This window comes from Chamaea fasciata, unplaced genomic scaffold (assembly GCF_029207755.1).
Source record: "Chamaea fasciata isolate MVZ Bird 193981 ecotype frontalis unplaced genomic scaffold, bChaFas1.0.hap1 SCAF_11, whole genome shotgun sequence".
Classification (NCBI taxonomy): domain Eukaryota; kingdom Metazoa; phylum Chordata; class Aves; order Passeriformes; family Sylviidae; genus Chamaea; species Chamaea fasciata.
Window position 1 is genome coordinate 10546283 of NW_027094096.1, and position 23451 is coordinate 10569733.

Genomic DNA, 23451 nt, shown 5'->3' on the forward strand with positions numbered 1-23451 from the left:
ACCATAACTCCCACTAAGAATACCACATATTCCAAAGGCAACAGTTTTCCCACACAGACAGTCATTTCTCAAAAGCAGCAGGAGGAGCTTCTAGCAGATGACTTCTTAGATCACTGAACACAAAGGAAAAAACCTCTTCTGTTCTCTAAGTATTTTACTCAGCTGCCACTGCCACTCTTCTGGAATTACACAAGTCTCCTGAGAAGTGGCTTGGGTCTAATCCATGGAGCCTCAGACTTATGATCTCCCTTCTCCAACACATCCAAAATGCCTCAGAGGTGAGTCAGGTGTTCAGTCCCTGCCTACCTACATATTTAACTTGCTTTTCTGCCTGAGGCCCTTTCTGTCACAAAGCCCAAGGAAGCTTCATGTGAGTCAGAGTGGGAACAAGAGGAATGCTGTCCTTAGTTTGTCTTTTTGTAGTCTCCACAGGTGGTTTGGACTCAGAGCCCCTTTACTACTGCTTAAAACTCTAAAATAAAAAGAATTTTCTTTCAAAATATATCACTTAATTCCACTGTAGGAGAGAGACTTCACTTGTAAACTGCAAATCAGAGCCAATACATAGTACCAGCAATTACATTTACTATTTATTACATACTGTGATATATCACACAAGATGTAACATATTACTATAACACACTATTGCTAAACAGTTAATATTGGTTTACACTGCCAGGAAGGAATATGATATACACACAGTACTGTGTTAGTTATTATGAGAGTTGCCATCCTGAATTAGTTTGAAGGTCCATCAAGCATGGTATTGACTGACACCAGTATCAGATGTTTAAGGAGGGAGTCCCTATGGGGGCAATTATAGACTAATTTACCCATCAGGGAAATTCTTCTTTAAACTCCATCAATTACACCCTGAGGCATAGGGATTTATATCTCATGTTTTTAATCCTTTCTAACTTAACTCTAGGTTATCTTATTACGCTTATAAATGCTTAACCCTTTTTCAAAGCCTACTAAGCTTATTTCTCTTAGTATAACAATTACAAATTATGCATAACTTTCTAAACATGTAGATAAACACAAAAATACATGCTAACTGGAAAATTATGAATGGGAATTGCATTAAAAAATCCATTATATGTATCATGGAAAATTCAGCTGGGCTGATCACTGAGAAAACTATCACAAAAACTAATGTCTTCAGCAAATTTCTGTGGATTAGATAAAAAACTGCATCTAGAATGGCAAAGGTAAGTGTCAAACATTTTTTAAAAAAGGCATTGCTTGCTATGTTCTCACCATATCAGTAAGCCCATTTACATGGGTGTTTCCTATGTTACAGTATCCAGTACCTCATCCAGCTTCTCAACACACAGTCACAGATGGAAGTCTGTTTTGTCAGACCTGTAATTCAGCGATTTCATGGAGAATAACACACGAGACTGCTGTGGAATTCGGTAAGAGACCCTGCATTCACAGGGAAAGCAGAGCAAATGTCTTTGGCATCCCCCCTCGGTGGCCCCTTGACAGGAAGGCTGTACACAGCTAAAGTTTCCTGCTTGCTGCAGAGCTGCTGGAAATGTACTGAGGTAAGGAGGCATGGGAATCAGATCACTGTATTAACAGGCACTTTCCTAGCCAGCCTGAGGAGCTGAACAAGAAAGGTTTATAGAACACAGAGGCAGAGGTTCTGCCTGTTCTGTACATATAATAGGACACAGGTCACATCATGGGATTCAGCAAGGAAAACTGCAGGAGCAGTAGGACTTGCCACCTGACCAAACTGAGTTCTGAAAAACTTATATTCAGATCTGGAGAAAAATCTGAACTTCACATAATTAATCCCACACACAGATTAAAGAAAAAAAAATTAGTTGCTTTGAAACCATACATCAGCTTTCTAAGGATACAAAAGGGAGTCTGAAGTTGATTAAAACATGAGCAGATTTTCCTCCAGATATGCAAGGCTACCAGGGTGAGGGAAGGGCTTTCTGGATACAATTTAAATACACCTCAAGGATTAAAGCTCAGCTGCCCTCTGACTGCTGAAATTGCCAAGTTTTTCAATTGTTTCACCCTGGGAACTCGATGGATGCACAACTACCATTCCAAGAGGCCATTCACATCTTCTAAAGTGCCTGCTCTGTACAGGGCTGTTCTCTGCTCTCTCGTGCATAAACATAAAACAAAGACCCTCTTCCCCACTCAAACCTCAGTCAATCCATACCAACATCTACTGAGAGACAGGCACAACAGAAACAGGTTGGGAAGGGGAGGCACTCATCTCTCCTATGTCTTTTTAGTGTGTATAAATTATGCCTGGTCTCTGCCAAAGAGATCAGGTAGACTCCAGTCTTATCCACGGTTCTCAGATGCCAAAAGTTAACATAAAACTTCCCATAAAATGCCTGCCTTCTAACACAGCACAAATAAAAACCCCTGTGTGAATAATTGATGTCATGGCTCACCGGATGAAGAACCAGAAGTATTTCACATCAGTCCCAAAACTTAATTTATCCTAAATGTCATGCACTATGAAAATACTTGTTTCAGCTCAAGATACCCCAACCCCTTTTCCTATATAAAAATTCGTTTGGTTTGGGATTAGGGTTTTTGTTGGATTGGGGGGAAGGTCAGAGGGATGGAAGTTACAGCAGTCAAGGGATTTTTAATAAAAGCTAAAGAACTAAATTCTTTAAAAAAAAAACCAAAAAACCACAAAACTCTTTGCCACTGGTTGGAACCATCACAGTTGTCACAGGAAAGTTCATATTCCCATGCTCAAGCAAGCACAGAACAATTAGATGCCCAGGTATCCCAGATCATATTCCATTATTGCATCCAGGAGTTTACAATTCCTAAAGATGGAAGGATGCATTAGCAGTAACTCACACCATCTGTGCTGGCTCTCTAATCAGCACTCCAGTCCTGACTTGTTTTTCTTCAACTACAACCACTTCCTGGATTAGAACAATCAAAGGACAACTTCATGTGAACTAACACTGATTCTTCTAATGAATACATTAAGGGGGAAAAAAAAATCACCTAGTATGAAACTAAAGCTGTAATTCTATAAAACTGATGGGCACAACTTCAAAAGCAACATTAGTGGAAAAACAGAGGATTTCTTCTATAGATAAAAGATGTTAGGATAGACTAGAACAGACCATACCAACCATGATGGTGCAACCAAACTGGGGAGCATTCAATAAACTTGCTCACACAAGACATCTCCCCTCTGTATCAAGTACCAAAATCCTGCTAGCACGTGCTCCTCTGTGCCTGCAGAGCTACTCACTCAAAGAATTTCTGTGCCAGTGCTACTGTATCACCACCCCCAAAGAGCACTCCCAGGACCTGCAGGATGGGCAACAGATATCAAAAGAAACAAGATTACAGCTACTTAAAGTGCCACAGGTAATTCCAGATACAGACAATGTTTTGTTGTTTACCAAAAGAATGCTATTCAGGTAAAAAAAAAAAAAAAAAAAAAAAAAAAAAAAAAAAAAATTTTAGATGCAGCACACTGATTCCTGATACATTCTACCTATTTAAAACAGCTTCTGCCAGTCACGGAGAAATGAAAAGGTATCTGCTGGCACTCTTGTACTTATTCTCTCTGAAGCAGCAAGAATATTACTTAGGAATGTCATTATTGGCAACATTTCAAAGCCATTCAGTGACAGATTTTTTTAAATCCCATGTATAATTAAATATCTCCTTTCTGTGGCTGGAGTGTAAGACAGAGGAGGAGCAGCACAGACAGATTCCAGTCCCCTGGCTAAGGGGTCACTGGGAGGCACAGTTCACCAAACCTGCTTTTTAAAAAGTCAGAATAAGCCTAAACATGATTCTTTCCCTTAGCTACTCTTGGTAGAAAATAACTTATTTTTTGTTACTCTAAGACCTAAGATGAAACACCTTTCCCTGTGGGATAGTATCTGAATTCACATTATCCCCCTCTCTTCCTCCCTGCAAGGAGGTTAAGCAGAGAAGCCCCTACTCACTGCCAGGCAGGTCTCTACTACAGTGTAAGTCCCCATTGGTTTCACAGCTGATGTACCACCAGAAAAATTAACACAAAGAAGCAGCATTTCACCTCTGTTTTCATTTCATTCTCCAATTTCACACAGATTTCAGGGGAAGTAATAAAGACAGAAAAAAATTACATTTTCCCCAGGTGAGATTGGCACACCACACTTCAGAGTAATGAGCACAGCAGTTTTCTGTTGAGTTGTACATTAGCTGGTCTGCACATTGGCATTGATTCACCTGAGTCATTCTTATGTCAAAGCGGTAAAAACCAAGACCAACCACACAAAGTCATGGAACCAAACATTCCCTTGGGAAATGCCAAACTGCTGCCCGCCATGAGAGCAGGACCCCTGCCTAAGGCAGGAAGCTTTGGGAACTGCAGCAATGGAAGGAGTTGCTAACAGACAGGAGAGATGATAGGAGCCCCCTGGAGCTGCCTTGCAGCAGCCAGTGCAGGTGGTACAAGCAGCCTCCAGATCCTTTATCTGAAACCTAGAAGCATCTGGGAAAATCCACATTTCAGCAATGCAGGAGAAAGGCACCATCATTCCTGCTGCTTATCTGCAGGAATCTCCTGGGAGTGCTTCTTCCTGCAAAAACCGTAATTACAGGGGCCTAATCAGTAAATTCCATGTTATGTTTCATCTCTTAAATGTCTACATTGCTTTCAATTCCCTCTCATAATAGATCTGAGTGAATCTGTAGAAACAGAATAAGAGAAGAATTTACCAAGGGCACCCCTCGAAATGCAGTGGGCTCATTTCCAAGGCCACACAGAGAAGTGAAAGGACATAACACTGTAAATGAGCTACAGCTTCAATCACCTAATACATCAGCAGCAATTGTTTTGGCACCATGTGTTAGAGCCAACAAAGATTTCATTAAAAAACATTTGTGTAAACAATTTCTTTTTTTAATGACTTATATATAGGCTACTATGACATAGTGGCTGTATAGGGATGGGAGAAGTTTCAATTATAGCTGCTCTTACTATATTAAAAAAAAAATTCCTTGTTAGTCTCTGTCTAGCAGTCTAGTGAAGCAGCCAATTTGGAAAAGCACTTTGTGTGAACCCCATAGCAGTCTGAGCACTCTTGGCACCCTCCATCATTTAGCAAGGCATAAAGTCCACAAGTGCAAAACCAGCCCATGCACAGTGTGTTATGTATTACCTGTTTATATATATTCTGTATTATACTGAATCCCTGAGGAACAGTCATCTCTACCATGTTTATATGCTGCAGTTTGGGAGGCAATTCCTTCCAGCACACAAAAACAAAGCAGAAAAGGAAGCTAATATTTGTTCTGCTCCCTGACTGATACTCACCTTTCAGACAGAGACCTCCTTTGACACATAGAATAAAGAGAATGGTGGGAATTTGAATTTCATTTTTTTAAGATTTGATTTTTATAGTTACTCAATAGAGTATTTAAGCGTTGCAAACTAAATTCAATACTCAAGTAAAAGAGAAATTAGTCTTAGAGACATCATCTAGATATATAGGGACACACTTCTGAGAATTTATTTTTCAGCAAGTTGTTGGAAATACTGGCCATATTGCCATGAAGTTGTTACTTCCCCCATCTTTCTCATGAGGTTGCACATTAGTCAGAGTCTTGAACCCTCTGAGTCAGAGTCTGTGGAACAACCTCTACTGCCTGAATAGATTTAAATCTACATCTTTCAGGTGAATGCTCCAATGTCTGCTATGAAGCTGTCCCATGAATGTTTAAACAGGCATTTCACACTGCTGGTACTCGAAAAATCCTTCCCTAATCAGACTTCAGTGTCTGTGGTCCCTTTATTGATGTCCCTTGCCCTTTCCCAAGCCTAAAGGGAATAAAGTGGAAAATCTCAACCATGATCTCACACCCACCCAAGGAGATAACCTGTCAGCCTGAACTGCACCTGGAAAACAGCATGTCAAACTGAGTTCATCTCAGCAATTTGCATATTTAAGCACTTAGTTCATGTTATGCCACTCACTACACATTCAAGTTGATGTGCACTCAAGACGACCTTTGTACTTCCGATATTGCAGAAAAAAATACCTTCAGGTTTCATAATGCTCAGTACTCCACAAGGCTAATTCAGATGACATTGAAAATATTCAGAGCTGCGATATGACAGATAAGCCAGTTTCTCATTGTTCTTCACCCAACAACATTTTTAAGAATCTTTGTTTTTCCCCCGGCATTCATTTCTCATGGAGTTCATAGCTCAAGCCCACAGATTCTGCCAAGCTTTGGGCACACAGTCAAACATGTCATGGAGCCACTGCAAAAATATCTTCCATTTCACTACACTGTGCATCCCAGAATTTGCTGCAACCCTTCTACACAGCTCAACATGCAGCAACTCATCAGTGAATAGGATAAAAAAGGCATCCAGTAGTAGAAAAACAACCCAGACCATCTCATCAGAGCATCTAGAAATACTCTTGGAGTTCTAGAAAAATCTCAAAATAGTCATGGACTAATTGCTCATAGAAAATATATCTGGAGTAAGAAATTTAAATAGATCCCAGAAATGCCTTAATAACCACCTCATCAAGACATATCCAAAGCTGGGTTGGATGGGGCTTGGAGCAACCTGTCTTTGTGCAAGGTCCCTGTCCATGGCAGGGGATTGAAGCCAGGTGACCTTTAAGGCTCCTTCCAACACAAACCATTCTGTGATTCCATGTTCCAATGCTTAGCCAGGTATGACCTAATAGTTGCAACATAAAATCTAGGGAACATTCTTCTATTTTCATTGTTTTTTTATATTTACACATACATTCTGGAGTTAAAAATGAAAAAGAGATTGATGTGGGACGCAACCCATCTCCTTGCAACAGATTTGCAAAGCTATAAAAGTGACTACTCTTCAGGACAGTTTCTTGTGCACAGGTAGTACTGTACTCTGATACCTCAGTAGCTTTGAGGAATATAGTCAGGAATAAACCCTGTGGATGCAAAAAAGAAACTGGCCTATGGACATTTTGATCACAGCTTTTTTCGTCAGAACACAGAACTGCTATTTGAATATTGGATACTTTTCATACTGATTACAGCTAGAATCATAATGGTAGGCATGCAAAAAATAAAGTGGAGCCAGACTAATGAGAAACTGCAACAAATACCAACATAGCACTAAATATAAAGCTGTGCTGAGAAATTCTTGACATCGTTCTCCTGATGCTGACTCACAATCATATTCTCCATTATATGTGTAAATATATTTACTTTGCCAATACAGTGGCCACAATAACACACACAATTGGTTTTGACAGCAGCAATAGGTTTCTTGGCTTTCTCCCATGATTTAAAACCAGAATAACAGCCTCACTCACTTTCAGATGTGAAAAAAATCCCCTCAGCTTGCTCAAGCTTATTTGAGCTGTGCTTAGGCATAAACTCTCCTCTCTCCCATTACATCAGTGCAACTACTTCAGATACTTTCATTTAGCAATTACAAATCTTTCACTTTTTTTGAATTGCCATTTAAAAAATTAACCACAATTTCCCACCTAAACAGAAAAGTGAAAACCCTCCGGCCATGATGTATCCAGAGACTAAATAACAAGGCACATTAAGTTGCTTTTGTTTTCTATTCATTTTCATTGCTTTCAGTGCTGCCATTAGCCAATAGGATGCAGCTGAACAGGAAGAAAAAACACAGCACACATTTATAAATGTATCAAATGCATTTGAACATTGTTAATTGGTCACAGCTATAATTAACAGGCAAATAAACCATAGTTGAGGAGTCCAAAAATATACAAAACAACACTAAGCATGAATTAACTCCACTCACAGTTTTTTTTCCATCTAAATAAACTTTAGTCATGTGTTAGAGTCATGGGGACCCAAAATGTGAGTACCCTGACAAAGGGTGCAGCAGATACCAAAGTTTATGTAAGTTTAAGACGAGACTGTACGACTTAATGAAAGAGAAATCCCAAAAGGTAATTAAATAGTAGAAGACATCTCAGCTCTGATCATCTCTGGGCTGCAAGCTCTTGAAAAGCTATTGCAAGTATTCCCACATACCTGCCCTATTTGTAAATTCTTTAGGCATCCACTACTGGTCACTGCTGCAGACAGTAAGTAGGTAAGGTGAACCTTTAGTCTGAAAGTGCATAACTGTTCTGATGTTTATGTCCTTACCATAGCATCATTATAGTGCAGGCTATCACAGCAATATTTTACTGTGCATGATCAAGGAGAGTTGCAGAAATGCATCAGTGTGAGCTTCAGCACAGAGTTCATGCCCAGAGTAAATTAATGAGTGGCCAGGAGGCCAGGAATATTAGCCAGTGCTAAACTCAGTCCTGCTGTGACTGGAGATTTTCTGGCACCTCAGCTAAAATTGGCGTAATCCAGCCATAAATATGCTGAATTTAAGAAACATGGGTCAGTAGGAAGCATTTTAGGTGTCCAGCTTTGATACAATGAAAGCACAGCCTCAAACCTTTTATTATTTATGGAGCATACACGAGAAAATGTAAAAAGCACATAGAAAACAAAGGCATGAGAGGCAGGGCTTTTTTACTTGTACTTTTTTTTTATTTAGATCTCATCTTCAAAGCCAGGATTTCAGACACTTCTCATGCATAATTTCTGGCAAGTGCACTTACAACATCTTGTTGACATTTCACAGCTATACCTCAGTAAATACTTCAGGCTGTTGGTGATTATTTATTGTTAGACATACATCCTACCACAGAATATTTAATTTCAGTAAAATATTATTCCGAGTTAGGAGGCCTAAACAGGGACTATTCTATAAAACACTATATGTAATTCATTATGACAAGCAGAAAACACTCAACAATTGCCCTGTAACTGTCTAGTGCAAGCTGCTCTACTCTACGATCTTTTAAATCAAAATGGCCATGGCCACATATAAAACTGTAAATTCCTTCAGGTCAATTCCTATCCACTAACATATTTACTAGTATTAAGATTAGTCAAAAGTTTAACATTTTGCATCATTGTATGGTGCTTCATCCTGCACTCTGAAATAAAAGCTTCTGTAAAAGAACTACAGATCTATGCCAGTTATCAACATTGCCAACCATGACTACGACAAAAAAAAAAAACATGCTCTGAGACCCCTTCCCTCTAAAAACTATTAGTTTTGCTTTTCAACCATACAGCTCCTCAATCACATCCATAATCAAAACTTCAAGCTGCTTTCTTGGGAAACATCATTTCTATGTATATTTGGTACTTCAAGCTGTTTCATATGTTGCTTATTTTCAAAGCAGAAGATCAGGACAACAATAACTGGAATTGTCTGAAAATAAGTTTTACTCTCATACAGCCAAAAAAAAGCATGACTAAATTAATGTTCCTATTGCTTAATTCATGCTGGAGGACCACTCTGGCTTTCTCCCACACAATGGAAACTCTGTCATTGGCACCAGTGAAAGAAGATATGGATCTCTTTGGCAAGACCCACTGAAGTCATCAGCAAATTTTCAGTTGGTGTGAGCTTTGTTTGACATTTTAGAGTCAACCCATTCTAGGTCAAAGTTACAATAGCTTTGCTGCTACAAGACTGCAGACCAACCTATTCCATTTCTATAATATACAACAGAATTATTCACTCCACTTAGGCCCATTAATTACTACAATAACTGATGCTAGCTTCATTTAGTAACTCAGCTCATTATAGAATAATTCCTATAATGCAAGGTTTGCACGAAGAGGAACAGAGGAAAAAGGACTAGAACAGGGTGTAGAGTCCCCCTCACTGGACATATTCCAGAACTGTCTGGATGAAATCCTGTTCCATGGGCTCAAAGATAACCCTGCTTGAGCAGGGTGGTTGGACCAGGTCACCTGCTATGGTCCCTTCCAACCCAACCAGTTCTGGCTTTATAAAACTGCAAATCCCAGACTGAGACGGCAGCATCTCCTGACACCAGCTATGGCCAGCTGTAGCCACAAAGCAGACAGTGGCTTCCTGGGGCTGGCAAAGTCACAATAACAGAAAACATCCCTGTGTCATAAGAAGCAAAGATACTGCTGATGTTATTGCTCTGTGTCTGCTTCCATCTTCTCCCTCCTGCTGCTGCCCTGGGAGATTTTGCAGCAGTAAACCAGGCTAAGGGATCCCAAAGGCACCTACCCCATATTCCCATTGCTTCACCTGTCCCTCTGACAGCAGCTCTTCCCTAGTTCCACCAGAGCAGACAGGTTCTGGCCCTTAGACAAAACTGCATTCTTGGGGCAATACACCCTATGCAACCTCCAGCAGCCGGAAGTCACCCCTTTGCCAGGTGTTTGTTAACTACTGGGTGCAAAGTGTTAAAATGTACACCTGTGTTACCCAAAGGCATTTAGAGCTAAAACAGCAACATTTGAAAGCTGGCAAGAAGTAGTAATTTGTAGGGCACAGAACACTGCACACCATGTCCCCAAACAGCAGCCCACATAAATAAAACCTATACCAAAAACTGGGGCCCTGGCAGAGGTTTTCATAAACAACCTCAAGGAATGTATTTGAAATCCCTGGCTGTCATTTTGTTTCTATCATGACTCCTCATAAAGACATTCCTGAAAATGTGAATTTCAGAATCATCTCCTGATCTCTTAGGGGGAAAAAATGGCTCTATTGTCTGCCCTTCCACAGGCAATCAACAAAATTGTTGCACATTAAATGCTTTACTGCCTCATGGCTAAAACTCTTCTTCCTTGCCTTCTCAAGATGCCCAAACAAAATAAATGGTGACTATCATGCATAGTCTTTGAAAACAAAAGTAACTGCAGCAGCCAAGGTATGTCCATTTCTATTATTCTATATATTTACTGTTATTTCAGTATCTTTTAATAGACATAATTTGTTAATTGATTAGAGACCCATGTACAGCTACAGAAAGCTTCACTCAACTGGCCTTGGTTCTTTGCCACTCTTTGCCAAGAGAAAAGAGAACTGTGATCAAGGAGCAGGGAGCTCTCTAAGAGAGGAGAATTTTTCCATATATGAAGTTACTGATGTTTATGCTGTGGATCCTACTCTTTGTTTTCCTAAAAAAATATTTTTTCTTTCTTGCACTAAATCATGCACACACTATGTGACCTGGCCTTCTTTTCAGGGAGCTGACTGCATTTGCATAAACAATAACAGTCTAATGTTTATCAAGTCATTAGTTCCTCATGAAAGCATACAGCTGTATATAAAGAGTCTTTTTTCCTTAGAAAAATTCTAGTCTAAGTTATTAGAAAAGAAAGCAGTTGCACGACTGTAGATCTTGGAGATTAAAGATCATCAGGACTAGCACATAAAGCAATCAAAACATGGAAAATTTATGGAAAGAGACATTTTTACTGATTTGTTACTTGTTTCTTTCTGTACCAAAGTTATATTTACATATGAATATAATTCTGGATCAGAAATAAAATTTTATCCATTGTATTTTTAAGTGGCATTATAAAATAGTAAACCAGTAGGAAATTTTCAAACATATCCTTGCCTACAGCTTTTATAACAGTCAGTTTGGGAAAAAAAAAAATCTACATCTTGTCAGTGTTCCCTTCATTATTATATCCTTTAAATTCCAAAAACACTACCACGGTAAAAGTGTCTAAAAGTCCTTAAATATAACAAACACAAAGGATTATAACTGTATACAGATGCAAGTTATAGAATTTTTCCACAAGCTTCACTCAAAATCTTTTGACTTCTCCTTCTGCAATTTTACACCCTGGTATTTCACTTGTCTGTTAAAATTAAGTTGTTAGTAAGGGTTGAAAAAGAGCTGAAAGTAAATTATGCCTCCCCTCTCAATTCCCACTTTACTCAAGGTCCTTGTCCCTTGAGTGCCTGGGAGATGCTCACACACACTTTTCAAATACTAACGCAATAAGACAGACATCACAGTGAGATAGCTTTGGTGTCCATAAGGCCACTGCCAACAATCGAGTACCTCAGCACCTGACCTGGCATTCCCAAGGCAACAGAGGCAGTTTGGGATAGAATTTGGACCCTGCCAGGAAGAGACTGAGGCTGTAACTCAATCAGTGTATGCCTCCAACATAACAAAAGGCAGGTGGAGTTAAAGAAACACAGAGCAAAGGCAGAGAAAGCAAATCCTATCCTGGCAGCACCCCAGAAGGATTCAGTGAAGTGTACTTGGAGAAATGGGAAGTAGTCCTCTCTTTCTTACAGTTAAATAGAAAGGCTTCAAGCATGTGCTAGAGGCGTGTATCAACTCCCCACTTTCAGCTTTTTCCCTTTACCATCATGAATAATATATGCAGTCCAGATTCTGATCCCCTTGCTGATACTGAATAGCAGCCCTGGCTATGTCAATACAAAGAATTCAGTGTAATACACCTGGAAGTGAATATGCAGCCTCAGTGGATACTACACTGCTCTCCAAGCATTTAACTGGGAATCTAAATACTCTATTCTGGGAGAACTGCTGCAAACTTTTACTTTGATTTAGCCAAGTTACTCTACAAAGGCTTCTTTTGAGTTTAATGGGGCTGTGCATGGAGTGACACTTCAAAGTCAGGACAGTAGCAGCCAATCCAGTGCAATGAATACCTTGCAATCAAATATATATAACTGAAAATTCCTTGGTCTCCAGACAGTATGGAAAATTGTAAGATAAGTGGAAAACATGGCCTTTCTTTCCTTATTTTATGAAAGGCAGTAAAGCCTCCTTTTACAGCAATGAGCCATTGCCATAAATCTGAATGGAGAAAGCCTGTTCACTGAGCAAAGACAAAACAAGTTACTGTATATCACAGCAGAGGAAGGATCTAAAGATCAAAGGGTAAATACCATTTCCTGCAATGTGTTTTTCCAGGATACAGCTTACTCAGCTCCTAAGTTGTTCTACAGTTGAGAGGAAAAAAAAAAAACAACTATGAAAGACACCAAAAATAGAGCCAATGCTTGTGTAATAGAAACAATGTATCTAGTCAGATGAAATGACCCCTTTATTGTTATATTTTTTCTCTCTAGTATATCCTTTGATACATACTTTTCTCACATTCAAGGGATCTTTAGGATCCCCTGAAGCTGAGCAAACAAGAAGCATGGCTCCAGACTCTACCTTCTAACCGCATGCCTTGTTTTGCTATGAAGCGCAGTGCTCACTTGATGGCTTGTGGATAAAGGCCATTTCACTACTCTGTTCATAGCATGGCATATAGTTCTCTCCTTAAATATAAGAAACATCCCGTACAACATTATATGAGGTACGGAGAAAACACATCACAAAAAAACCCAGCTATAATCACAAAAGTAATTGTGATTTTGGAAGAGCTTTCTGAAAGGCTTCAAATTCCAGCTCTCAAAGTTATCAAAGTAAAGACTTTCTCCTCACTGCATTGTATCCTTTACATTACAATGCTGCAAGATTTTCCCAAGAGATTCTAACAGAGTGACTGGAAATACGATGGATTCTCAAAAAAATGATAGGGAAAGCAACAGATGTGATCTGGAGTCCTTCTCACACACCAAACCACTCAGAAACACTTCCCAGTACTGCTGCTCTGAGGGACAAAGATACTTCCCCCTTGCAAAGAGAAAAGATGGGGTAGGGGTAAGTGTGCTGCCACTGTGGGAAGATTAAATGCCACACTTAAGTGCTGGCTTTCAGCACGCACAGCGCCAGGTGATACAGCAGCTTGAGGCCAGCCTGACCCTCCTTCCACAGTGCCCACATTACAGAGTCAGGGGACAGCCCTGAGCAAGGGCTCGGAGGCAGCACATCTTGGGGAGTGCTGAGGGGCCAGGAGGTGAAAGTCATTCTTGAATTTCTGTTAGGACTACATAAACTGCTCTGTTCACCTGATGAGCACAATTCAGCAGTGAGAAAGAAGATCACAGCTCAGAGACAGGAGACCGAGCAAATTAATCATGGAAACTGGTGTTGCTAGCCAGCTCAGATAGGTGATGTCTGTAGTCTAAAAAACACACATAGGCCTGCAAAAGACAGTCAGTCTCTCAAAAAAACCCCATGATTAAAGTAGTCTTGCATGCCTCCTTTTCTATTTTTGTCCCCCCTAGGAGGGAGAAACTCAATCTGCCCTGGCCTCCTAACACCAAACAACTGGAAGGGCCATAGCCTGTGCTGGGCTGAGGCACACACAGCAGTGTTGGTCACAATTCAAAAGTCACCATGCAGCCACTTCCCACCTGATAGAGGTACCCTGTGAACATAGAGAAAATAATTCTTGCCAACTGGTAAGTATGGGTGAAGTCTAACTTTTCCAAATGGCAACTACCACAGCCAGCCCAGAGCAAAAACACTTCTTGGTCTGTTTTAACTCCAAAGCAAGAACCTGAGGTTTTTCTTGATTTGTTTTCCCCTAACAACTAGGGACTGCAGTCCTTTTATTCTGGAAACCAAAGGCAGGTTTGTTTTGCCTACCCCTGACAACCAAAGCTCAATGGCATGTTTTCTTGACTCAGGAAACAAACTACTTATTTACTCTAGTGAAGAGAGACAGCTTCAGGTGTGCTCCAGGAGGAAATATCCCCTGGTTTTGGAAAACAGTTAAGTATAGAATTTACCCTCATTTATCAGAGTTGCTAGCAGTGGTAGGGACCCCTTCTTGTCTGTTCTTCACTTTATCAACTGTCCAAACCCTTGGGTATATCAAAAAACTTCCTAGGTGCTCCCCAGAGAGTCCCTGCAGCCAGCCAGTGCAGCTACATGGCTGCAGCTCTCCCATCCCTGTCTTGTGATCACAGCCAACAAAGAACAGGAGGTCACTGCATCACCCCTGCTTTCAGCAGTCCATAAGCTGATGAGCCTTTTTTTTCTGTCCATGTAACATGTCTCTGCCTCTAGAAGCACAAATGCACCCCTCAGACCTTATTGATAATGTTAATGAAGAAGACCTGACTCCACAATTAGCCTTCCTCTATCTTCAAGCCACCAATTACTTGTACCAGTATATTTAAATATAATCCATGCAGCAACAACATTCCTTCTTGGATTTATAGCAGCTTTCCATCCACTGATTTTCATGAAAAGATTTTGTTTTAAAAAATAAAAAATAAATCACAAAAACAGGTGAAATTGATGCTATATTGAAATGACATCAAATAAATGAAAATTAATAAAACACAATGACATCGTACATTGACATTAAGGTGTCTTCTTAAAATATCACAGCTACAATCAGTTTTGGCACTGGTTCTCTGTCTGAAGCCACAGTTTCTCCCTGGCTTTATTTTTAGTGTCTTTTCTGAGCAGTAAACAATTCAACCAACCACTTAACTCTAAGCATGTGAGTAGGCTCACTGAAACAAAAGTTCAATGCTTTCTGAATGTGAATTATCCTTAGTTCTTCAAAAGACATTCAAATTGTATTTAAATGTGGAGAGCTTCTAAACCTGCAAAAATCTAAAAGTAAACAATTTACTATCAGAGTCTATAGCAAGCACTTCAACTAGGCAATAATATTGATGCTCATTGGCTTAGCTCTTTATTTTATAGAGAAAATGTACAGAAAAACTCACTCCATTTACCAATCCTTTGGGAGACTTTCGTTACTGGTCTTATATAACAGCAATTGAAGATAGAAACAAAATATTATTTAACAAGGTTTTATATGACAACATAAAGAGTGACTGCTAGCTGAGTGTTGATCCAGACATGCTTCTGCCAAGGTCACTTCCTTGCCAAAATACACATCCAATAACCATACATAAATTTTATTTTTAATGAATAACCACTAAATGATTGCATAAACAGAGTAAACTGTGGGTAGCTGTAGGTTATAATGAATATCTGTTGTAGCAACATTAACCAACACCTCACACAGGCTGACTCCAAGACAGTGTCACCGTCACCAGCCTGCTGGTTGGTGGCAAACCAAATTATGTTGGAACACATCAGTGGTTTCCATTGGTGAGAAATCTACATCCTCGCAACATCAGCCTTCTCACTCTTGAAGCATCCCTCATATATTTTTCCTTTTCAGATGTTTGGCTTTGGAAAGCTTAGAATTCATGAAGGAATAGTCACTGACCTGGAAAGTCACTGTGGCAAGACTTCCCTATACCCTGCCCAAAATATAAACATGCTTATGTGGAAGACGTGTGGTCTGAAGTCTGAAATAGGAGTCTGAGACTTAAAAAGTCAGCCACCAACTCCTTGTGTGACCTTGGCCAAGTCTTTCAACACCCTTATCCTTCAGTTCCCCAACTGTGTAACTAAGAGAGGGATGCAGAGGGCTTTGTGAAGGTTATTGATTGATCACTGTTTGCAAAGCCTGCTGAGGTGCCACTGGGAAAAAGCTTTAAACCGTATGTGTTTAAGGGATCAATGCATGTTATTACATTATTATTGAAACAATGGTAAATACATTGTACCAAAAAAATTAGGAGAAAGGAAGAGAAAAACAGTTGCATACCAGCCTGCAAGAGAGGAATTACATTTGGTACGTGATGTCTGATCTTGATGCAGCAAAGAGAGCATAAGAAGAACCTTTCAAGGGCACCCACCACCACCCAGAATTAGGCACTCTCACTTGTCTCAAGGATTTATTTGGGACCCACCCATCTAAATCTCCACAGTGGTGACCATTCATGCAATTTTCTTCAAAAAGCTGCCTTGTAATTTTCTTGTTACAAGATCCTTTTTATTTCTATGCTTTCTTCAGCCACGTGTATATTTAGCTAAATTCTGATTTCCCACCCATGAAAATGCAAGGGGCATTTTACACTTTTCTTAAGTACTGACACATTTACGACTGTAATTTCTCTAAAATGTCATTCAGCCAAGATTGATTATTTGCTGCATAGTGAGTAGAGGAAAGAAAGAAAGGAGCTGTCAAGCATTCTTGCTTTTCTCTTTGGGGTGGAAAAATAAGCTTATCTTTAGAAAGACAGATCCTTTTATTAAAGGATGAAATGAGCACTGAACAAATACTACGAGGAATTCCAGTTATGCTGATACTAATAGAAGAAATAGTTAGATGGCAGAAAAAAACCTTGTGTGTTCAAAGACTTCAAATGCATTTGTATTAGGTGGGTCTTGACCTGGTAAGACTCCATTAATTTCCTGGGGCTTGCACTTGCATGCGGTCCCCTTTGCGTGATGCACTTAATACCCTGCCTCTTCCCTTAAAACACTACCAGGCCATGTTTTCACTAATTTATTCCATTTCTCAATCTTCCTTTTATGTGTTATAACAGTGATTTTTACCTCCCTGTGAAATTCTTCACTGGAAGTTGTCAGTATTTTCTATCAACATTTTGTTACTGGTGTACTGTAGTATTATTATATAATCAAGTTTTGCAACAAGCTGCATAGAACACAAAAGTGTCTTTTCTCAAATATGTCTCTCTCAAAAGCAACTAACAAGTAAATCCACCTCTATTCCCCACAACTCAAATATCTGCAGGAACTGTTTAGGCAGATTAACAAGATTCCTTTCATTTTTACTGCTCTAATCCTTGTAAAATACTGGCCAAGGACCAGGTTCTAGTACCTTTATTGACAGAAAAATCTCATGGAAACCTGAGAATCTTCAACCTGACTTTGACAACTTGTACAGGCTATTAAATTAACCAATAATATCTGTGAATAACAAGCCAAAATCCCAACAAACAGTTCAACACCTTTGCCAGTGCCAGTTAAAAGAAGTGTGCACTTATGCACAGTACAGTCACCCACAGTACAATATGCATTAAGTGTCATTTGACACAGGAAAAACTGCTACCTGGTAAAGCAATGCCCAAGTTCCAGCACAGTTTTGAAAGCATCTCTTTTCCACAGCAGCTTGGAGTCAAGCTCCTCCAGCCCCTCTGGTTGCAGCACACCTGACCATCTCTCACAGCTGCTTTTAATCCCCAAATTAGAACACAGGTGGAGCTTGAGGCACTACAGCCAAACTGTTTCAAACATTACAACCTGTGTGGGTTTCAAACGTTGCCACTGACCCCAGCATGGCTGTTAAAAGTACTAAGGACTGGGAAAAGGCTCTTGAAGGAGCAAGGAAGGACACTCACTTTAGAAAGCTATTTTTCATTCTACATATTGTCCAATCAAAACAAAAACTTCCAAGTCTCACAGTGTAGTAAGCATTAGACAGAGGAAAAGGAGAAGATATGAGACCTTAACTCCAAGCTACTTTGAGGTGATTTCACACCAAACTAAGCAAAACAGAGCAATCTCCATGGAAGGCCAGAGTTTATCACAGGTTATGGTTTAGCCCAGTTGGCTGACTTTTTAACTCTCTAGCTGAGCCTGAAACTTGGCAGATAGCACAAATTTATGTCTCTCCTCTGTGAGGTATCCAATTTTCTTCCTGAGCATTCAAACAATTTGGCCTAAAGATCACTTCTTCTGTATGGATGTAAACTAATTTAACAAGATAAATTACAAAAAAACAACAAAACGAAAAGTTTCAAATTAAAACTGTGATACGAAAACAGTACTAAAGCTGACTCACCACCAATGTTCTCCTCACAAAAGAGCTGTTTCCTGTCCCAGTAGCAGGGATGGAGTAGACGAGGCACTGCAAAAGCACTGTGTGAGAAGAGAAAGAGTTTGGGTTTAAATAGGGCTCCTGAGCCCCCCAGGTGGGGCTCATCAGGGCAATCAAGGCTCTCGGGCCTTTGCAAACTGTCATCGGGACTTTGGAAAGCAGGTGTGAAAGTAGGGCTGAGCCCCACCTTCAGCTCTCCCCTCAGAGCTTCCCACCACCTCCAGTTTCAAAACATTTTTTGCCTCTTTTTTCCAACAGCCTTGAAATTATGCCCATTTTTTTTTAAGCCTGACACTAACACATGAATTTGATGCTGAACACAGAATCAGTTTTTTAAAAAGTAGGCAGATAGAAAATACCTCTTTGGTTATAAAGTGCATGGCACATCAATGGAGAGTCACTCCCAAGATTTTCTGTCCTTTAGAACCATTCAGGTCATGAGACTTTCACCAAATCCCTTCTCAAAGTGTTTCTTGATAGCCAATCTCTTTCTTTCTTTTCCCTCAATTTCACGAAGAATGAATCTAGTCATAATAAAGCACCCTTCAGCCATCCAAAAGTCCTCGCTCTTCTTAATATGTGGACCTTTGCAGTGTGCTAGACAGTTCACATATCCTCTTTAGTCATTGTTTCCTCATTCAGATATTTCTTTTGGAAAATCAACTTGGCAGAGAGCAGAAGACAGCTCTATTACCATCAAGCCTCCAGTGACTGCAACTGGAAAAAGAAAAGCTCCTTAGTTAAGTACTTCAATGTGCAAATAACACATTTTGGAGTTAACAGCAATCCCCAGAGTGGTGATTCTCAGAAGCTCGGTACGTGGAAATTTCACTCCAGGACAGAGAAGGAGCTTTAACCAGCTAAGGAATTAAGGAGGAAGATAGTGTTTTCTCATAACTAAAGCACAAGTTGGATCATCTGAAGCTTCTCCTGGCTTGGATATGAAACTACTGTGTGGTCTCCTGTTCCTTTGTTTCCCTATCTATAAAATGTATTCATGGGAATTTGGCTTCTTTATTTCCCTCTTAGTTTTTCTTATGAGTCTCAGATTTCACCCATGGGGCAAGCAAAATTTTGGGGGGAAAAGGATACCAGAAAGTCCAAAAATTCCTTGAGCCCTAAAAGCATCAGCTCATGCATCACAGATACATTTCAAATACTGAAGGAATTAAAAAGTCATCATTCTCACTTGATAAGGAAGAAGCAAAACACCTCCCAAACTCATGGAAGAAGGTCTGACAACATCTGTAGGGAGGTGGTAATATTCCAGTGTTGAATGGGAAGTAAACACAAGAATGAAAACCTGTCAAATGATGTACTGGACTGTTACCGTTCTCTCCATCCAGCACATGAGCACTGAGGTAAGTGGTAGCCGGTCTGTGAGAGCAGTACCTCATTTGGAATCACTCCTGCTGCAAATTTCAGCACCACTGGGTTAGGTTGGTATGACACCAACAGACTGGTTTAGAGATGAGAACCAGCACTTAGTTCCCCTAAACATCTCCAGCAACCACAGCCTTCACCAGCACTGAAACCACAGGGTAAGTTTGGTACTGAGTTTGCAGCACCCATCCCTGCTCATTCCTCACTCACTACAGACAGCGTGTCTACCAACCCCCTCAGTCGGCATCAGTACACAACACCAGCTGCAGGGGTTTTGTCATGACACAAATTGCACTGCGAGATCTGGATGAACTGCAAGAAATTGCAGCTGGATTTTCAAAGCTGCATGGGAAAAAAAACAGAACAACTTTCTGTAAAAGAAGATTTCTCCAGTCTCTGTTTTCCAGGGCTAAAAAACTAGAATGCAAACTAGTTTTGACCAAGATGAACCTTATGAGATAAAGGCACAGGGCCATACCATCCACTGCCTCCAGTCTGCTTCTTGAGTTCCTGCTCCTGGTCTTTCACAGCTGAATATAGGTGCCAAAATGTTTTTAAGGAACCAAGAACTCTATGCCAGAACTGAGGAAGGTGAATTTACTGCCTAAAGAAGATGGTCCTTTCTTGAGAAAGTATTTCAGAAAACAGAATTTTTCCTTGACTGCCTCAGCACCCAAATAGTTTTGGTTCAGCCAATCTTTTCTAAGCCCACACTTGTTTGATTAGAGCAGTATAAGGAAACCTGGCAAATCCACACCTGATGATCTTACTGACAGTCTTTGTGTGAGTTAAAACAGTACAGTGCACATAATCTGAGTTCCTCTGCAGGGTATTTCCTATCTCTACTGAACCATTAATGCCATACAATGAGACCTAAATTGGAGCCACGTGCTCAGTACAGTCTCCTGAAACCAAACGACTCCTTTTCCTGTGTTATTTTACAACCTTTTTTTACTACATCCTCTAAGAGACATGGCTTGATTATGCAGGACTACACAACTATAAGGATGAATTGGACAAAAAATATCTGATCTTTGTCTGTTCAGTTCATAAACTATCATGTGAAAACTTAGCAACAATTGCCTTCTCTACCAAAAGGACTTTCAAGTTTAATTCAACATTGCCTGACCAGCCTGAAATTCAATAGCAGCCCACTATGAAGAACAATTGCAAAATCTCTACCCACACTAGATCTGTCAAAAGTATTATTGTCCCATAAGTTTATGTTTATACCAAATTATTTATGCAAAAAGGAGGAAAACCACAAAGAGTGTCCCTCACTTTTGGTAGATTTACAATGGGAAACTGAGTTTGTTCTTTAAAGTTCTATGTAGGAAGGAATTCATTTGTATCTGCTCTGAAATGAAAGCACACATGATTACCAGTCTAATCAATCATGTCTCTTGGATTTATCTAGTTTGGTGTGGTTTGTGTTTGCATGATATTCTTTTTATTATAAAGAATTTAGGCTCCTATATGTAGTCAAAACCAGTTCATCAACACACAAAACAATCAATAGCTTGTGTAAAGAGGCAGCAATGTTATTACTGCTCAGTGACCAGTAACACTGAGAGAACAAGGTGCAGATTCCTACAAATTCCTCCATGAAAATAGCTAGATTTACAAACATGAAACTACAGTGCTAACATCATCTGAACTGGTAAGTCAGAGTTTGCTGGAATGATTCCAGTTCATAGTATGGGGGTTCTTGGCACACAGAACAGGCCATAGGTTTTCTATATACACCTCCCTGACCTACTATATGCACAAAAGATGCTGAAATATGTGCCATCGGTACTAAAGAACTATTATATAAATTCTATATAAATATATTTCTACTGCCATTAGTAGAACTACGACAGCAGAAAACAAGCATAACAAAGACAAATCAAGTGCCATATGGACACATGAGATTTCAAAGAAAATTAGCCTCTCCATCTAGACAAGATAACTGACTCATCCGTAAAGACATTATGTACTGAAAGTAATAATTTTAATGAAGAAAGGAGGAATAAGCCTTTACATTAGAACTGAAAACAAACCGTAGTGAAAGCAGTAAATTGAGCCAATAAAGTCCAGCAAAAACATGAATCATCCAACCCAACAGAAAATATTTGAAAAATACTGAGTGGGAAAATGCCACAGAGACCAAGATGAGACAAAGTAAACATGTCATATAGAACAGATGCTGCAAAACAAGCACAATGGAAAAAATAATTATATGTTAATCAAAGTCTCAAGAGAAAAAAAAAATCAATATATTGGCAAGCATCAAAACAGCTGCATCTGGTTTTGAACAACAGAATTTGCAAAAACCCCACCTGCAAATCCAGCCATGGAGGAGATGCAGGTAGAACCTATGCCAGTAATTCCTATACAGATGTCTCTAACTCGCTGACTGATAGTGTCTAACATAGCTGAGTATTTGAATTAATGAATGAAAACATTCACCTATTCATAAATAATTTCCAGGTACATCATTTCTGCCAATCTTTGTATCAGAAGGGGACTGCTAACCTTCACCTTACCACTCTATACTTCCTAATTATGAAAATCAAAGATTTTCAAAGTCAGGAATTACCACTCAACATGAGTAATGCCCCAAAAATGGAATCTCAGAAGAGAAAAACATTAGAACAGTCCAAAATATTCCCAGTTCAGTTAAAGATGTTAACAAGTGTATATATAAATATGAAAATTTAGAGGGTCTGAAATTTAAAAGCACATTCAGACGGTTATAGCTATCTATAACCTAGAGTTGTCTATGATTATGAAACACAGAGAAAGCAAAATTGTAGTTCAGAAGGGCTAACTCAGTTTCTTTTGTTTCTGGAACCAGAAATTGAACTAGCCTTTAGCACTGACGCAACACTAGAATTTTAACCCATGGGAAATAAATTCTTATTTTGATAATTCTCCTGTAATGATTATGTACCCTAAACTACAAATAACAAAGTGAAAGTCTCCATAAGCAGAAATACAGAAAACTGAGGTCTGACCCCTCCTACCTGAGAGCCTGAAAAATAATTTCCTTCCTAAAACTGAATAATTTTTATAAGAAACAGTAATGAGAGCTTTATGATCAAGCAGAAGCAAAACATACACAGTAGACAATTCCCACCAGGAATTAATGTCCCTCAGAAAGTAGAAAGAATTTTCTATTTCCTATTTTTTCTGCTACTAGAATTCAGCCTTCCTCTCTTGTTCAGAAACCATAGAAAAATGGCTTTTTGCTCAGCTTTACATTCAGCATGGCAGAGGCTCACATAAGTCTCAGAGTAAGAACACAGCAGAAGACAACTACGGATGGCTCAAAAGAGGAGGGGAATAAAGGCTGGGCCAGACAGAGCTGGTTTAAAGACTGATTCTGACCTCTCACCATAATGCATTTTGAATACTATTAAGGGTGAAGCTAAACAATGGATACAGCTGAAGAAAACAGCATCATGTGATCATGCTTATGCTCTCTCCACATACAAGTACTTGCCGGCACACATACCAACATCTTTAGAGAAAGCATTCATGTGAACAGGATTTCAGTACTGTTCCAAGCCATCTTCAGCCAAATTTTCTCAATGTTAAAAAAAAAAAAGCCAAGAAGCTGCAAATCTGTCAAAGAAA

General features: G+C 39.5%; 1 long non-coding RNA gene across 5 annotated transcripts in view; it reads right to left on the reverse strand.

The window, feature by feature from the left end:
* The window catches only part of LOC136295009 (uncharacterized), a 174931-nt gene that overhangs the window by 132955 nt on the left and 18525 nt on the right, over window positions 1-23451 (reverse strand). For all 5 annotated transcript variants that reach the window (XR_010722580.1, XR_010722582.1, XR_010722583.1 and 2 more), the window contains exon 2: window positions 18412-18488. This is a non-coding gene — a long non-coding RNA (uncharacterized lncRNA). The remainder of the gene's footprint in view (window positions 1-18411; window positions 18489-23451) is intronic.